Source organism: Parus major, chromosome 1A, assembly GCF_001522545.3.
Source record: "Parus major isolate Abel chromosome 1A, Parus_major1.1, whole genome shotgun sequence".
Classification (NCBI taxonomy): Eukaryota; Metazoa; Chordata; class Aves; order Passeriformes; family Paridae; genus Parus; species Parus major.
In genome coordinates, this window is record NC_031773.1 from 26923551 (window position 1) to 26943195 (window position 19645).

Below are 19645 nucleotides of genomic sequence, written 5' to 3' on the forward strand. Positions count from 1 at the left end.
CTCAAATATAAAAGAGGACTATTGTTTGATGGTTGCTAGAGTTGTCTGTGGAAGATGCTTATTTAGTCACCAGGAGTGAATCTTGCTGGAGCATCTCTTTCCCTTGCTGTGTCCTGGTGTGTGGGCAGCGTAGCTGCTGAGCTGTGAGGATTGAATTTGCTGGTGATTTCTTTAACATTCTTCTTATTGTTCTTACATTGCACAGCAGTCATAAGCTTTGGCTGAAATAAATGAATGCTTATAAATTAAATAAATTAATTGCATTAAATGCATTAAATGAAATTAATGCATTGAATGCATTGAAATAAATGAATATATGCATTGAAATAAATGAAATAAATGAAATAAATGAATTTGGTTGAAATAAATGAATGCAAAGTTTGGTGTAAAATAAAGGGATGATGGAAAATAAAATAGAGGGAGTTATAGAAAGACTATTGTTTAGTAGTATTAGGGAATTTCACTGAATGTGGTAGTAAATAATTCTCATTCCTTTGCTTTAGAAAAAAACATAATTAGCCTAGAGAACTGTAATAAAAAAATTATGTTCTTAAAATGCTTCACATTTTAGAAAACTATTCAGAACACTGATGCTGGACTTTTTCTCTGCTTTAATTTATTTTCCAACCCAACTAATTAATTTGGAAACAAGCATGTAAATCTTTCTATTTCAAGCAGAAAGAATGACAGAATATATTGCATTATTTTGTTACTCCAAGACCTTCATACTCAAGATAAATATCTTGAAAACCAGTTTTTAGAGTTACTAAGATTTCTGACCATGCAAATACGTATTCAACAAGGAAGTGAATGGATAATAAAACTTAGGCATGGCAAAGTGAGTCTTTTTCTGTCTGTGGCTCTGTAAGAGTAGTTAAAATTAGTTTTATCCACATAATTCTCAGTAGTAGTTTACAAGGAGGTAGAAATAATAAAGTTTTATAGATGGGAATTACCCTGATATTCTGTCCATGTCAGCAGCAGCAGAAGGATTAATCCTGGGTGTCTGAACATGTACACTGACTGACTTATAAACAGAGAGAAGGGATGAACCTGAAAGTACAGTCATGATCTTCTTCTCTCAGCACAGTGAAAGTGGTACAGTAAGCCAGAGTACAAGAGAAACAGAATAACAAGCTCACCTTGTCTAAGCTACCTACGGAATAATACAGCTTTGGAGCCTGGGTGCCTGGATTTTTTATGGCACTCATAGAATTAGCAATTGGACTTCATATGTCTAAAATAATTCCATATCTCACATACTTAAATCATTGACCTTTTGGCAATTAACACAAATTAAAAATCCTACCTACAAATGAACTACAGTTACAAAAGTAAATACAGAGACAAGAACGAGCTGAAAATCTGTTCCTTTTATGTAGCAAACTTCTGAAGTGAGTTCTCTTTATTATACAATGGTTGAGGTTGCTGTAGATCCTTGAAGCATTTGAAAATTGCAAGTAATGCCACTGTAGTGTATTTCCTACCTTTGATCCACTGATAAAGATGTATAGTGGATATTACTCCAAAAGTGCTAAGAGAGGCAATTGAGATTTGGAGGTAGTTTGACAGCATTTACAGCTGTGAATCAGAAAAGAGTTGGGATGGAGAAGTCATACCCAAAGTTGTGTAACTTTTCTTTATTTTTCAGAAAGGGCATGCCAAAATTTGATAGATGGATACAAATATAAAGAGGGGTCAGAAGAGATACAACGGAGGCAAGAATTTATTTGTTAGAGAAAGCAAGAGTTTGGTGATAGTATGTGTCTGTGCAGGCATCTCAGTGTAATTTACTTCAGGAGAGAGTGTTTCTGATAAGGTATTAATAATTTGGAAAAGTAGCTAAATCTTCACCCAAGCCAGTTTGTAAAGGTAGCCTACAATAGCTTGTTGGGAAGCAATCAGGAAAAATAAAACCACACAAGTTTACTCTGTTTTCAAAATCTAATTGTAGAAGAATTTTATAGGTATGCCCTATCTTTATACAAAAAAAGTGACTGAACTGGAAACCCACATATTTATGAATGCTTGAAACACCTGAGAAAAGCTGATTGTATGAGAATGTTATGAAAATATGCCTAACAAATTCTAACAATTGGTAACTGAAAAATGGAGGATTGAGCAAACAACTGAACCCTGTTTTTATTCAATTCTAGGTACTGCCTCTGGATCTGCAGTGAAACAGAGTCTACCTTATTAGAGGTTGGTGATTTTATTTTCAAGCTCTTACATACAATTTTAAAGTAATCTTTCTGAGAGGCTGAACCTTGGTGTCTTTGGCTGATATATTGACAAGCTGTTCTGTTGAATGTTTCTTTAGGACTGGACCCAAAGGATGTGTTTTATATAAGCAAATGGCAATAATTCTTCATATTATTTGCAGTTTGGGGTTTTCTGTGAAATGCCTCCTTGCATTTCTCGTTCACGTACTGCTTCAGTTAATTGTAACTTAACAAACAAATTAATGTAGATCAGATTTGAGTTTCTAGTCATCCTTAGCTAACCTGTCTGAAAAATAGCCCAGGAATCCCAGTTTTACTGTTTAATTCATTCTTACAGAGTCAAATATTTATTTTGATCTTTTGTCCATTTCTAAATTACTATGACATGACTTTTTGTATATATGACAAATGTAGATTATATGCTGGTTCATTAAAATATATATATTGTATAGTATGACATGACTGTTCAATGTTATTTAAATGGCATATATTTTAGGAATTATTTCAGTCTTTGTACCTTGATTTATCATATAATTTCTGGAGAGAGATAACTCCTCTGTTACGCTGTTTTTACTTACATTCTATAAAACTGGTTTCTTCATTAACAAAGATGTAAGTGCTGCTTATTAAGAGTTATTTTTGATTCCAGTTGTCTGACCAGAGTTCTGGAAGTTTGTCAATGCTTTTCTATTTGGATTATGAGTATGATATCCTACCTCACTATATTAGTTCCGGTCCTTACACAGGTGTGCTCAGGCTCTTAGTATGATTCACATACAAGTGAAGCTTCTTATCAGCCACATCTGTTGGAGCCATTAGCATTTCTCAAACTTGTAGCAAATGCACACTGCTGCAAGTAGATGTTCTCCTCTGTGCTTACAAGGAGATCTTTTTACTGTTGGACATGTATTTCTGTGACAGATCTTTAATTCCTGGAATTTGTTCCCTATCTGACATGAGATCCCTGAAATTGTTTACACACTCCTTTTCTGTTTGAGAAAGATTTTGTCCACCCTTGTTGCATTGTTCCTCACACTCAATTTTCCAAGTACATGTTATACTTTCCTTACCTATAAACCTATAAGTGGCATGGCACATGCTGTTGCTGTCTTATTAAAGAACTGCTTATTTTTCTGTACGAATGAGCTCGTGATTCCAGGAGCAGCTGGATATACCTGATGCTTTTTGTCTTCATTCAAAATGGCCACAATTGCCTGCTGTTTCTAATTTATTTCTGTCGTCAGTAAAGATGAATATAATTTTTACTCTTTGCCTGGGAAAAACCAGGAAAATGAAGAACTAAGAATCTTGCAGAGGTTTGGAAGGTGTAAGTGCAGGAGTGTGCACTTCCCTGCAGTGGCAGATAGCTTAATCTCTGGGAGAGGACACCTGCCTGCAAGCTCATCAGGTAGTGCTGTGGGTCTGTGCAGCTGCACTGAGCTGCAGGTCAGGTGTAATGTAATTCAGTACTTTTCCTCAGGAAAGGAAGCAGCTGGAGTAAGCCACTTGTCTCCTGCACGGCTCTCTGCTGAGCGCCTGGGATGCAGGAGACAAGGAGGGATGCAGGAGAGGGAGCAGGTCACATGCTAAGCATATGGCTCTGATCACCATCTTTAGACAGTGCCTGTCATGTAAAATGACAGAGAAGCTGGGGGTAGAGCAGCGCAGCTGGAGTGCAACACTGCAGCTTCTCTATTACTCTCTGACCTTATGGGATTAGCTGGTGTTTTTAGGATCTGCCAGTCATTCCTGTTTTGTTAAGGTCTGGGAGAGATGCTGAGCCATACTGAGCTGCCACTGAGGAGCAGTCTCTGGCAGAACTCAGCACTGAGGCCAAGGCTGCAGGAAAGTGGCACCAAGTGCCTGTTGTGTGCCTCTCTGAGTGTCTCACTCAGAGACATGACTCGGTGATAAGACCAAGCACGATGGCTCTCAGGTATTTGAAGAGAAGGTTGAGTTGTAAGTATATCATTCTTCAGGTATTCAGGAGAAGTAATGGTGGTGTGTTAATTATTGCATAAGCTGTAGCATCTCATCTAGAAATCTCTTTGAGGCATGCTATGAGCAAATTAAATATCAAGACATTCAAAACTAGTGCTTTTCATATATAGTTGTATTTCTGTGAAGCAGTGCAGTCTCTTCCTCATTGCAATGCCTCTAAGCATGAAAGATTAGATCTCTCTGGTTATAACTGTTACTTCAGACTAAATACTTGCCGACAGTCTTGCAGAATTCCTTTTGGATATTTTCAAATTACTAGAAACAGGGCCAGTAATAATTTCCCTGGAAAGGCTCTCATAGGATAGATTCTGCTTATAGTACATTAATTTCTATAACTATGCATCTGCCTTTTATATTGGAGGCATTATTTTCAAATTACTGAAGAGTTTTAAGATGCTCTTGGTAAAGGCCTAAGCAAAATATAAAGGCCGATCTGTTTTCCACATAGTAGATTGCTGTTCAAGAGCTTGTGCCAGCCAGTACAGAGTGCAATCATGTCTTATTCCTCTCAAGAGAGATTAATTACTCAATTGCCGCTGCTTCTGCTGCTCCACATACTTATTCTTTTACTACTGGAGTGGTCCGCTTCTCTTATGGAGCAGACTGGCAGAAATGTAAATGTGTATCATTGTCTTCTAATTTCTATCTAATCTTCTATCATTGTCTCCTTGATAAAAGATCTTCACCTGTGAGCTGTTTCGGATATGCACCAGTTTTCCCAGCAGTGCAGTTAATTGTGCTTTTAAGATTTTCGTGTTTAAAAGAAAACAAACAGATTTTTTTTCAATAGCGCTGTGCACAGCAGTATCTTACAGAACTGCTGCAGATTTGCAGAAATGGAGTTATTGATTCATACACTGATACATTGGAACAGGGAAGGTAATTTATCTTGCCATTTTTCTTTTGAGAAAATTTTGTTTAAGATTATAATTTACTCAGGTATTTGACACAGTAGGGACTGTGAAAAGATGAACTATGTCCAGCTAAGATTGCCTGAATCAATTGTATTTGTGTCTGACTAGTTTTCTTGTGAAACAGGCAGTACTGTGTACCTTCAACATTTAATTTTTTAGGTTTGTGTTTACTACATGCATACTTCAGTGGAGTCACTGCTGCAGTTTCTTAACATGCCTGAGTACTTTTCCACCCTGCTTGGGGTTAAAATTTGACTTGAATCTTACTGAAAGGCACCTCCCAAATCCTTTGACTTTGGTAGGACAGTATGGAAGGACATAAATAGCTATTGGAAAGCAGTGAGTACAATCATTATCAAAACAGCAGCAAATACTAAGTGTCAGACAGATATTTACGAATTAGGGGTGTCCAGAGGAGTCTTTGCAAGAGTGGACAACAAAAACCAGTAGCCTTGGAGGAAACATGGTAACTGAAGCAACAGAGATGGTATATACAAGTTCCCAAAATAACCCACAAACCCTTCATTCGCAAAAGAAAATTAAACTGTATTTTTCTCAGAATAAGTACTGTTTGCATAAACAAAATAATTTATTGTAGATTAGGAGCAGAATACTTGCAGATACTCAGAACGTCTCCTTTGTTCATGTGTCAACACTCTGAACTCCCTAGGCAGAGCTGGTGGGAGGAAGATTATCCAGATATTTGTCTATCCAGATGCTGGAATGGATGCTGGGGTCAAACACCACCTCCTTTTGTTGAGGAAGGAAGCATCTGTATCAAGCACTTGGAACACAGGTGTGGTGAAATCTATTTGAATCAAGGCAAGACATTAATGCACTTTTATATGTTGCCAGTTTTCCCAAGTTAATAAAATGTGATTCATATGGATGAAAATAGAGTGTGCCAAATAGCCTTGCAGGACTCTAATATCTTTGATATGTGGCTTTTCACTGTGCATCAAGAATAGTGTGTGTTTTTCATTATAAAGAGACTAACTGTGCAAAATACTGGACCTTTAATAATTATGCAAAACTCTTGTTACTGTAGATTTTAAGACCTTAAAGCAATTACTAGATAGTTGCAGACCACAGACTGTATCTTTCCTCGATACAGACATTAATTTGAAATGCATCTGTTTGGTTTTTTTAAAATATATAAGATGCTCCATTAGTTGATACTGGGATTATTAAAAATGCTTATTCACTAAAAAGTAACTCAAGAGATCACAGATTGTTTACATTACAGACTTTTTTAACAATAGGCTGTATGAATCCCCCCCAAAACCACTGCAGATAGTATGAAATCCATTATTATCTGCTGGTGTTTGTGGAGTATACAATTTCATCTTAGCTTTCTTTTGAATGACCATATTGGTTAAAGTTCTCTAGGTCCTGCCTGAGGCACATTTTGACAACTGTGACTAAACTTTTTATTTGGTCTTAAATATTCTTTTAAGGTATTGATTCAAGGACTAAATGCAGAATACTAGTAATGACTTCATTAATATTGTGTACTGTCCTAATTATATCAAATACAAAAGCATAAATTACATATTCATTCTAAGAATATTTATGTGTTAGTATATAATAAGCATATTTATATGGTAGTATATAATTGTCCTGTTTATCACTTTAACTGCACACTAGAAGTGCACCTTCAGCTGGTTTCCTGGTCCTTGCTGACTTTGCTTGAGAGCCTTTGGGATATAGCTCTCCATTTTAAAGATAAGATTTCATGCTTATTCTTCAAAATAATGCCATCCTGAATTTGAAAATAATAATATATTATTATATTATTATAATAAAATAATATTTTATGTATTATAAATATATAAAATAATAATAAATAATAATAATAAATAAATATTAAATAGCAGAAGCATAGTACTTTGTAGCTGAGAGCAGGACAACAATCTGATCCAAACATGAATTATAAATGACTGAATAGTGCATACCTGATTTTGCAGATGAGGTATAACAAATTGCGGAGTTACATGTGCTCTGCTAATCCTATATCATGGTAATTTAAACAGCAGTGCTGCTAACAGTTCCTTTTCTCTTTTTAATGTCATCTGCATATACCTACATGTCTATACACTCATAAATTAATGCATACACACAAATGAGAGGTTTTAATGGGATTGTTCTCTCCTGGATGATACCTGTTTTTGTCACTCCCATGGACGCAGTAGGATGGGATATTTGATTGCTCTCACAGAATAAGCTTCAGAGAACCTCAGTAATCTCTTTTTAAGTATTTGGTTAATACAGAGTGTATCCTGGCTACTGTTTTAACCTTTGAAAGTTTCTCCAAAACTTATCAGCATCTCCCTTAAAGTGCAGAGCATTGAAAATGCCAGAACAACATCAAGATTTAAGCAATTGCTTCTGAAAATTAGATTATTACTTACTGTGATATTGCTGAAGCAACAGAAAAAATATCATATTAGTTGAAATAATGGTGTGAAAAGCTCTGCTTTTGGGTGAACATGTGCATCATGTGTGGACAGGAGAGAGACCATCTGCTATCTACTCAGTGCTGTTCTGGTGAGAAGAGCTGTGTGGGGAGCTGATGGGAAAGCAGTGAGAGTTCTGGCAGCAGCCAGGTGGGCTGTTATCCCAGGAGATAAACTGGGATAGATAATGAATCAGAAAAGTGCCTTCCACAGCCAGAGGTGATACTGGTGTTAGCTGGATTGGCCAGTGTTCTTGACAGACTTGAGTGTGCCGTCACTAGAATCTGTAACTGCAGAGCACTTTTGGAGAGATGGTCACATTTTTCATCTGAGTAGTGGCAAAGGAAATCTGCTTTGCCAAAAAAAATACTGCTAGAGGTGATCTTCTCTGCAGAAACAAGAGGGGTGGTGGCCTGCAGTGACTTCTTGTTTTTACTAGGAATAACTTCATTTTGAAACTTGAGTTTGTTTCTAGAGCTGTCAAAAATAGGTATTCAAAGTATGAAATTGTGAAAGGTGATATCTGTATACTGCTGAGGTATACAAACTGATCAAGGTGGCCCAAGTGTTTCAATCTCTATATTTCTGTTGAGATTTTTTGTTTCATTCCCCTCCTTTCCATTTTACCCCATTTTTCTTAGCTCAGTTTTCTCTTTCTGTCTCTGTTTCAGTCCTTCTGGTGCAATCACTTCCAATGAAATCTTGTCCTCAATTATCAATATTAGAAAAAAGAATTTTACGCCACTAAAATCCCACCAGCTATTATTCTCTTCACTTAGGCCTGTCTAAAGGCAAAGAAGACTGAAAGTATGGGCTCTTTAACCACATCTATCCCTTAAAAATCTCACAGATTCCTGTCAGCCTGTTCATAACCATAGAGAAAAATTATCTAATGTGGTAATCCTGTAAGCAGTGAGTAATTTTCTTCCATAAAAAAATCACAGGTATGGAGCACTGAGGGTGAAAAACTCATCAGCTACCATCTTTCTACTAGGTCTGCACAGGAAAAAGCAAAAATGGACAGAATGTTGATTTATGGCTACAGATTTGATTGCATCTTGAAAATGTTCCTTCTTCTGTTTCACTGCAGAGTTTGAAGATGAAGTTATTCTTCTAAATTAAAATGCACAATGCATGCACAACATGCATTGGAATTAATAAAGGATTTAAATTTAACAGTAATAGAGACCGAGAACAATGTTATATGTTTAATTTGATGATGGTTAAGGAAAGTCAGCCTTACTTCTGTTTCATTTATATTTCTAAGTTCAAACTCAGGTGAAAGCTGTGGCTTATGACTGAAGTCTTCTTGCTTAGGCTGTGGAGCTTTGCTCACTGTTGTGGCTGCATGTGTGTCTTAGGTACATTCCAGCTCTGTGTGTGTCTGTGTGTGTGCGCTTTTTTGTGCCTGCAACTTTGCAAAATTCCCATTATTGTTTTTTGCAGTGAAATTCAGTTGAGCAATACTGAACCATTGGTTCTGAATGGTCACATTCTTGTGTGGAGAAGTCCTGGAAGAGTGAAATTTATGGTATTGATATTTCAGGCCTATTGTTTAGGAAGCTTCAGTAGACCATGTGTGAGTTATTAAGAGTACATTCCTGAGCTGCATTAACTTGCTGTTAGTTACTTGTCTCCTGATAACCAATTCTTAGAGAAATTGTCTTGAAGATTATATTTAAGGTGGTAGATGGAGCCTGTGTATTCCTGATCTCTTCCCCTCGTCTTACAGAAAATGAAAAACAATACTTTTCAAAGTGAGTGATGTTTGTGCAGGCTGGGAATATGTCTATGTGAATTCAGTGTTGGTTCTGCAGCACCTTTATCACAATCTCTGTTTTGACAGGAGGCTTTCATTTAGCTTTGTATAGTCTTTTCATAAGAGGCATTTGCATGTAATAGCCAGACTACATCTGGGAAATTGTGACAGGAGCAATCAGACTGTGGATGTTTCTACAGGTGAAACAAGCAGCTTGTTGCCAGCAAAACTGCTCAGCCTTGCAAAGTAGGGCTGGGAAGGGGAACCTGGGAATTCCTCATGAGAAGCAGAGAAACCAGGAGGTATCAGAAGGTTTTTCAGAGGCTTTTCCTGAATGGAAACCACCTGAAGCAGACAAGGAGTGTTATCTATCCAAAGTGCTCAAACCAAACCTGGACGAGTTGCTTCTCAAGGGTGTAACGAAGAAGGGAATGAACAGTCACGTAGGCTGTAGAAAGGCAATACTTAAGCAACTCTGAGTCTTAAAGAGCAGAATTTCAGAGATGAGATTCTGGTGAAAGCCAGTCCGCCCTTGGGGAAGGCATGGAAAAGACAGCAGTAGGGTGGGAAAGACATGAATCCTGTTTGAACTTTACTTTCAATACAGAGTAAAACTAAAGCTTCTTTATATTCATCATAAAATTTAAGCAAGATGTGGAAGCTGTGAAGACTCATGAGTGAGTAGCTAACAGAACAGTTCTTGGAGCTGGCTTGTGAACCACTCCAGCTCCTTGCTCTGCCTGGTTAAGGCAGAGCCCTGAGGCTGTGTTCAGATGCAACTGTGGTACCAACCACTGTCAGTTCATACTCCAGCTGCTCAGCCTTGGAGGTGTGCAAGGATCAGAGAATCTCATCACCCATTTAGATTGGTTTCTATTTTGATGAAAACCTGCAACTGAGAAAAAAAAAATCATAAATGCAATTAAAATACTTTTGAAGACTTATTTCACACAAGGACACATCATAAATATAAATTATGGTGTGCAAGGTACATATAAAATTCAAAATAAACATTTTCGGATATACCTTTAACGTATATTTAGCTACATTATGACAGTCTTTTGTTACATAATTCAATAATTTAATAAGCTGATAAAATTTTCATAGAGCTTGTACTGCCAGCACTGCTAATGTAATGGAACTGTAATTTGGTTTAACATTTTACTGTTTCCTAAGGACACAATGATTGTGCAACTGCTTTCTTCCTGTCAGTCCAGTTTTGAACTGCTGTACTAGCTTCTGCCAATAGGACAGAGGTTTTCTGTGAGCCTTGAATTAAGTTCTTACAAGTTTCATGGTGTCCATGGCTCAGTAAAGAGGAAAAACCCAAATCAGTGCCCTCCTAAGTGGCAAGCTGTTATATATTTTCCTTGGCAGCAATCAATATGAATATACCTTTGGGCTAAGCACAGCGAGTGGTGTCTCCTGCTCAGAAGAGATGTCGGGAAGTACATGTGCTGGGAGAGAAGCTGAAATTATTTTGTTTCAGAAGCATGAGAAATAGGACTTCAGTCTGTAGGAAATCTTGTTTCATTTCATCTGTTGACCACAGAACAAATTTTTACTTTCTTTTTTATTTTATTTCACCACTTATGTTTCAGTTTTCAAGTAACGTCATTACTGAATTCACCAATCCTGTATTTTTTGACATAAGATGCCTCAGAGATAAGAACAAATGGAAAATTAGTCTCTGTACATTTATACTTAATGCAGCTAGAGCTGTTTTGCTTCATATTTTACCTTTGGAATTATTAGCTGTGAACCATGCTTTGTTTTTGTTCTCTGACAGAAGTCTGAGATACAGCCCAGGTGTCCGATGTACAGCTTCAGAAATACTTCTGTCTGGTGTTTCAACAGATTAACATTAGCCCCCATTAAATGACACTCCAGAAGACAATTTAAAAAAATCAGGCTTCTACATGGAGTCACAGTGAATTTAAATCCTTCACCATTGGTGTTCTTTTGAAAGCTAGTAATTTATGTTCTTATTTTTGCTCGTATCAATATATTTACTTGTACTGTGACAAAAGGATTTCAATCCTATGAATAATTTCTAAAAACAAAGCATAACATCAGTTCAGAAGTTTTGCTTTTATAAAAGCTGGAATGGCCTTTGGCATCAAGCCACAATGAAGAAAAGGAAATCAAATAATGCACCTAGTCCAGGCTGAGTGAAGAAAAAAGCCTTTATGAGTGCTGTAAAGTTTGTTAAATATGACATCTGACTGACAGTCAGAGATGTAGATTCCTAGTGTGGGAGATGTGACTACCACTGACCTGCCCTTGTCCTCCTGGAGTCACCAGTGTGCCAGACAGCTCATCAGAGAGCCTGGAGTAAAATAAGGGACACAGAAAAACTGGTATTGCACCTAGAGGAGAACAGTTTTAATGAAAATAGCAATACTTTGAATGCAATGTGAAGAAATAGTACAAAGAGACACCTGGAATCAAAACCAAAGGTAGATGATCTGTCAGCAAAAAGGCATAAAAACATCTAGAATAGGTTAGACAATAACTTCAAAAATATTAATAGGTAGACATTTTAGAGAAATGTTTTGGTGCACAGCTGAACTATTTTGCAAAGTAATTGTTTAGGACAGTTCATTTTGTATACTTCCAATGAAGGTATAATTGGAGAACTACAATTAGATCAACAGAAGTTGACCATCTGTATATAAAGTTCCACCTAATTTTTCAAATAATATTAACAAAGAAGTGACATAGTAATCCAACTATTTCAAAAGTATTTTAAAATTAATAAAAGGAAACAAATTTTTCAAAATTATTTATTGACATTATCCCCACAGTTTATTATATCTAAAGATGTTAACAAAATTCCAAAGGACAGCCAAAGATTATTGATAGCCCTGATAGAGGTTAAGAGAAATACATTTCTTTGTGTTTACGGGCATAAGATTAGAAAAGATTAAAGACCAAGGTGTTCATTGAGGAAATCCAAACACTTTTCTCTTTAGGCTCCTAGTTTCTGCTCTTAGGATGTTGGAGTATATGAAGCTAAGCTTCGGATACCTGCAGCATTCATGCTATCTGTGGTATACTCCAAAATCTTGATCTTGGGACCTGTGCACACTCCAACAGTCCTCACCTGTAAGAGTTTTAATTTAGAGGATCTCCTTAAATACAACATGGCTTCTTTCCCAACTTGATATGTTAGGAAAGTGATGCACCTTGAGAGAAGAGGGGGAGAAGAAAAGGCAGCAAAGAGGAGTTATCATTCAGGTACCATCTCAAATTAGGACATAGCTGGAGCATGGCATATAATGTCAACACAGTCATAAAACAGGGAATATAGTTTGTTTTGTATGAGCCAATCTATACAATGCCATGGCATGTTCAAGATGTTTAATGTTTGTGCAGTTGTGGGAAGGACTGTTAGGTAAACTCGTAGCCCATCAAGCACATCAGGTACTGGGCTCTCCCAGCAGGCTGGGGACAGGTCACCTGCTGCTTCCAGAGCTGGCTGAGTACATAGCACACAGATAAACTTCATAGCCTAAAGTGTCACCCTGCTTTTCTTTGTAAAGCAAGTTTGGGAGCTGTATAAAAGTGCATATAATCAGTGAAATGTTCTTCACTGGTGATGTGGTGTTTTTTTAATTTATCCCATTTAGTTTCTGAAACCACTAGGATTAACCTTCAGCCTGAATGAGTCAGGCAATCCACTTATGTTCCACTAGCAGTGCACTACATTTTCAGCAACTCAAATATAATTTGTTTTAGTACAGTTAATGATATATGTAATCATATTTTCTGGTACTGAGCTATATTTAATAGAGTTGAAACATCATGCAATATATAAACTTTAAAATGACTTTACATCTTATCCTGGTTTCCTGCCTCCTCAATACAATGCCCTTTTGTTCTGGTTGCTTTTTATGCTCTGGGCAGGCAGAGGGAAGTGGTATGATTTGAAATTAAAGCTTCTAAGTGTGTAATGTTTGAAACCCATCAACATTTCTTTAGGAACATCAAGAATCTAAGCATAAAGGTTAGAGGTGAGGGCTAATCAAAGATGTGTGTTATATAAATGGGAAGTGGATAGAGAGATGGGAAATGTGTGTCTCCAAATGCTGTGTACACTGGAATAGAACCTGGTGGTCACTAGCTACTCAGGGAGAAGAGAGGTCAGAACCTGCACTTCAAATTTGGTAGGTCACATTATAAAAGTGTCTGCAATGTGGACAGAGCATTTGAAATGTAATTTTATGTGAAACTTCTCATTGTGTTTCATTCCTAATGCTGAATTCATTTAGAAGGAGAAATCTCTGTCTAGCATAGGGCAAGAGCCAAGAAGCATAGGCAGAGGTTTTATTATCAGATAGTGGTGATGGATTCAGTGGACTCTATACATAAAATTAAATGTTTAAATATATAATCAGAGAATATAATTTGTCTGAAATAACAGCAAAATGACAAAGTAAAAGGAGTGCACAATCAAACGCTGTAGAATAAAAAGGCAGCAAGTTGTTCATGTTGTTCTCAAAAACTGCTGACTATTTATTTGGACTCTACAAAATTCAGAATTCTGCTGCACCTAAATGCAGATTAAATTTTATTACAGAAATTCAGAGACACTCTTCCTTGACCACTATTGTTTTCCTGATTGGTGGTAAGAAAAAAGGAAGGTCTGTGTTTCCAAAATGCCTTTCCTAAATTTAAGGCTGAACACTATGTCTGGTGATATTTTGAACATTTCTAGTGTACTAAAGAAAGTCTTTGGTCAAAAGAGAATGTATTTCCATAAGGGGCTCTGAATAGGTGCATTGCTTCTTTTAAGCAGTTGAGTGGGTAGCTTTTGGGAGTCTTGACATGATATGACAAGCTCACAGCTAGAGGCCGGCACTCTGTATCAGGTAAGATAAAAGTAGTTGGATCCCTTCATATAATCAGAAAGTGGTTTGTGGGAGTACTTCAAAGATCGTCTAGTTCCAACTCCCCTTCCTTCAGCAGGGATACCTTCCACTAGACCAAGCTACTCAGAGCGTCATACAATCTGACATTGAACGCTTCCAGGGATGGGAAGTATCTTCTCTGCCCAATTTCTCTGGGCAATCTGAGCCAGTGTCTCACACCCTCCTGGTAAAGAATTTCTTCCTAATATCTAGTCAGAGATGTAGATTCCTACCTTCCTACCCTCCTTCAATTTAAGGCCATTCTCCCTTGTTCTGTTGCTACATGCCTTTGTGAAAAGTCTGTTTCTTGATTTCTTGTGACAACTTTTGGATAGTGGAAAGCACTATAAGGTCTCCCCAGAATCTTTTATTTGCCAGGCTGAATAGCCCCAGCTGTCTCAGCTTGTCTTCATAGGAGAGGTGCTCCAGTTCTGTGATCAACTTTCTGGCCCTCCTATGGACTCATTCCAAAAGGTCCATGTCCTTGTGTTGGGGACCTCAGAGCTGAAACTAGTGCTCCAGGTGGTGTCTTAACTGAGCAGAGCAGAGGGGCAGAATCACCTAACGTGGCTTGCTCATTATGCCTTTTTTTGATGAAGCCCATGATATGCTTCGCTTTCTGGGTTGTAGGTGCACATTGCTGGGTCATATTGAGCTTTTAGTCCAAAAACATTCCTAAGTCTTTCTCCCCAGGGCTAGTCTTGATCTATTCTCCAGAAAAAATGCAGAGGCTTGGAAGTTTGTCCATAACTACTGTGATCAGCTCCTACCCAGTCCAAAGACAAATGTCACCAAGATGTTAAATAAAATGTGTTCCTGTGTTTCATCCTTTTCTTCCATAAATTGAAACTGAACCCCCAGTTACCTACCCCAGGTCTTCGTCTCTGAAGGAGTTTTTGCAACTACTTTTTGGAGAATGTGAGTAAAGGAAAAGAAAACACATTTCAAAATCAGATGTGGAAGATATGGTTCAGGGCTTGGCTTCAGGTCAGACATTTAAATCATGGCCTTAAGTACCAGATATGGATCCTGTGATTCATCTGGCTCTTTGCTGTATGTCTGTTTTAAGAGTCCTTGGCTCCATAAAGGATCTTTTTCTTCTAAATTAGTTCCTATAGAAGTTCTTAATTTTACTTGGTAGTCTCCTAGCAGAAAGCAGCTCCTTGGAGAATGTATAGTAACAAAGTTCTGGCAGGATTTCATGGACTACTTTTATAATGTTTCTATTTGATTTTCCCATTATAGGCTTAACAAAGTCAAGATTATCTTAAGCATGTCAGTCCTGTTCAAATCCAGTTTGTTATTTTTATGATGAAAATTAACATTTTTAAGCGTGTTGCTGGATTGGGGCCCAGATGATTGTTACATCTTCCAAATTAAAGCTTCCTTGATCATCATAATAAGGGAATTATAGCAATAACTATTAATGAATAGTATTACTGTGTAAATTCCCCTGTGAATCTAACTGCATATAGGAATTAGTGCATTGGTTCCAATAATTTATAAATGTGCCTTAGCAACCTTAATGCTATTTATTTATTTTCTTGCTTACTGATAATTATTACTATTTCTGGTAAAAATAAATCATTTATGACTTGGAGGTAGACTATTTGGATTACATGGGAGTAGATAATAAATCTGCAAAATTTTCCCTGTTGAGGAAAGCAAGAAAGTCTGAGCAGTCTGAGTTTAAAAGGTAAAAATCTTACTTTTCAATAGGAAGAAAAGCACCAGAGACCCAGAAGCTAAGAACCTTCAAATGTATCTTGGATCTAGGTCTTTGTGTCAGTGAAAAGAAGAATTTGAGAATGAAAATGACTTTACATAGTGACAAAACCAAGGCTGGGTCATTTTGACAAGCTGTTTCTACTTTTCAGTGAACATTTCTACAGCTCATTGAGGTGAACACTGAAGAGAAGTGGTCGCACTAACACACTTGATCTTTCCTGGTGGCTTATGCATCATTGATTCTTGACTCTCCACTGTGATAAGCATGCAGGCAAGAGTCTTTACTGCAAGTGTCTGTTGCTGTCAGTGGCAGTTTTGACTGCTGAAACAGTTCAGGGCAGGTCTCATTTTGCCTGCATGGAACAATATTTAGGAATTTTTTTAACTTTCATTTTAATAAGCCTAGGATAATTGCAAGGAAACTTCTGGATGTCAGCAACCAGGAGAAGTCATATATTTTCCTTATCCAGTTGGATGATGGGGAGCTGATGCTCTTTCTCCTAGCAGCAAATTCTGATAAAGTCCTAGGCTTGGGTGCCAAAGTTATGATCACAAGTCCTACACCTCAGCTTCCCAAGCCAGCAGTGCTCCCAGTCTGGGGATGATTGCTGTCCAAGAGAAGCTTAATGTTGTGGTGGAAGGAAAGCTGGAAAAGGCATAGAGAATGTGAGTGGCTGGAGACACACGTGAAGTAAATGTCATGTGTTGTTGTACCACACATAGAGAGAAATGAGCAAAAAGTCAAGAACCACAAAAGCTGGAGATGCAACTAGGTTTTAGTTGTGTTGTTTTGTTGGTCTAGGATTTTTTCTTTAAAAATAGTCAGAGTCTGAATCTTTAAAGGAAAACCCAGAAAAGTGATCTGGTTTGGTACGAAGAGCAAATGCTGTCACAGGGCAATGTTACAACTACTTATATTGCCCTATGTCTAGACATGTTTTTGGGGAATTATTTTATAGTGAGCACTGTAGGTACTTCCCAGACACATTGCAGAACTGCAGAGAGAGTTGAACGAGACACATTTTCTCCAGTTTATCTCTGATGGGTTTGTTTTCTGGTCTTAATATCAGGACAGATAGTCTTGTTTGTGCCATCTTTCTGACAGGTCCCACACCTCCAAACATTTGATACTGGTTATTGGTTTCCTCTAACAGCAGTTGCATGCTTCTTTTTTTGGATGGGACCATATATAAAACTGAACAAGGTATCAAGCATACTTACATTTTGAGAGGTGTTCCTTGATAACAGAAAGATGGACTGAGAAGTCACAATTTTTTTTAGTCCATTTATGTGACAAGCTTGTGTTTGGAGAACAAAGGTAAGTATCACAGGTTTTTTACCTTCTCCCTATCTGGTGACTTACTCAAGTAGACCAAGTGGGACTAAAAAGGTCATTTCATTACAACACAAATTGATAAACTCTAAGTAAAGAAGAAAAGCTGTAGGTTAACACATAAAAATAAAAGGTTTTGAATACCCTTCACTCCTGCTGTACCCTTGCAGAGGTGACTTTTTCCTCTGGTATGGTGAAACATGTATGCAATTCCCTCTGTTTTCCCTGATTTTGTAACCATCTCTGCTCCTTCCTTATGTCAAGGAAGTTCCCAATCCAATCTGGGATTTCCTGCTTGTCTCGGGCTACACAGCCCCAGCTTGGTACACCCCTGTTACTACAGCAGCTAACCCCACACTGCATGGCAGGCAGCTTCTGGGCAGATGACATCCTGGGACAGAGGTTCTCCAAGGAGGCAGAGAGCTCCTTGTGAGTTTGTTGAACTTGAGGAGCAAAGTCTGTGGAAAAGTCATGTTCTTTCCCTCCTTCTCTTCTGAAGGCTCCAGATTCCTCTGTGCAACTATAGGCAGCTGACTCAGTTACCTCAGCCCTCTACAGAACATACTATGCACAGTATTTTTACTCTAAACATCATCATTTAAGATACACATACATCACTGAGGAACTAGAGCAAGTGAAAACTCTGTCATTGGTGTGTTTCATAGGGTTTGGTTTTGACAGACTGTATGTTGTCCTCCATGCAGGGTGTCCTGTACACAGATTTTTGTCAGAGCATTGTAGACACTGCACATGATGCTGGATAGTGTTTACTGCTTGCTGGTGCAAACCCACCTCCTCAATCCAGCCTTAGATAGGTGTAAGTGAAAAGTCTTTTTGTGCCATTGATTGTGGGAAACAAACATTTCCCACACTACAACAAGTGCAGGACCCTGCAGGCCTGCTGAAGTTTATAGAAACTGCCAGTAGCTCTATGGCAAAACTGGAGCCTGTAGGCTAGAAAAATGATTTCTCAAACCCTGGCTGCAGTTTGACTACTTGTGTAGTCATTTGAATGTCACTAATTTGTGCTCCATGGTTTTTTGCAATGCAGCAGCAATTTTGTTTTATTTTAGGAAATAAGAGGGAAATTTTGGTAAGAGACATGTATCAAATTCAGTGCTTCTACTGCAAAAGATTACTAGCTTTTTAAGATGTGATAACATATCAGTAGTCTGGAAATACACTGGTAAGATCAAAATTGAATTGGTTAGAGGATTCCTGTCCTTCATTGTCAGGTTATCTTAGAATATTAATCTGATAGGAACAAAAAGCATTTTTATGTGCTTTTTGGCAGAAAGTGCACTGAAAAAAAGGGAAGAGGAGGAATATGGCCAATATCAGTTTTAAGTTCAAGACTAATTAATTTGCTCTTTAGAGGTCACTAAATACATTTATATTTATTTCTCTAATGGATAAATTCTGTTATTTAATTTTAAAGTTGTATGCTTGCAGTTGTTTTATTTTAGACCATCCTCATGCTTGAAAGAAATGAATAAATTCTGTGAGAAACTGGATGAAACTTCAATTTAATGAAACTTCTCAGAACAGGTGGGCTGTATCAGTGACATGTAGTTAAATTTAAGTGCCAGATGGTTTATTTGCAACTTATTTCAGGATTTGGCCATAGATTCATTGTTTGTCAGTACCGATAGCTTCTACTGCTGTTATAAATAAAAGCTTTAAACACAGAATGGAATCCATCACTTTTTGTAAACCCTTAAAATTATAGCCCCCAAACACTCAATTAACCAACACAAAAGGATAGTATCTTCTGATATTCTTCAGAAGTTAAGAATTTTCATGTGGGGTAGCTAGAAGGCTTATATATTTGTACTTTTTGTTTATGTTGCTACTTTCCTTCATAGACACTTATGGTGAGTTCCAGTATATGTCCATTAAGCTGTTCACTGCAGTTGCCTTTCATTTGAGACATGCTGTGCATTTTTCTTTCAAAAATATAGTCTCTGTATGTCTACTAATAGGCATAAAAATGAAAAGTAACTAAAAAATTAACAGAAAACTTATGTCAACTTAAAGGCCAAAATACTTAAATTTCAATTATTCATCTCACTAGTCAGATGGAGAATTATAAGATGGACAACTACAAAAAGGCAGTAATTTAACTGTTTGGAGGGGGGGAAGTTTGACTGTTTTCTAATTTCTGCATCCCATAAAGCACAGTATTTAGTCTTATATGGTGATTCAACTCCTATGGAACATTTCCTGTATTTGTCAAGGAGCTGCTGTTAGTTTTTGCAGACCTCAGTTACTGAAAGAACTTCTGGAAAATTTTCTTTAATTTATCTTCATAGCACCATC

The 19645-nt window shown here is 37.4% G+C and overlaps 1 protein-coding gene across 1 annotated transcript in view; it reads left to right on the forward strand.

Annotated features, from left to right (window-relative positions):
* CNTN1 (contactin 1) overlaps positions 1 to 19645 on the forward strand; it is a 207860-nt gene that overhangs the window by 55223 nt on the left and 132992 nt on the right. Inside the window, exon 2 of the mRNA XM_015629012.2 lies at positions 2157 to 2202. The gene's annotated coding sequence lies outside the window, so the exon portion shown is untranslated. The remainder of the gene's footprint in view (positions 1 to 2156; positions 2203 to 19645) is intronic.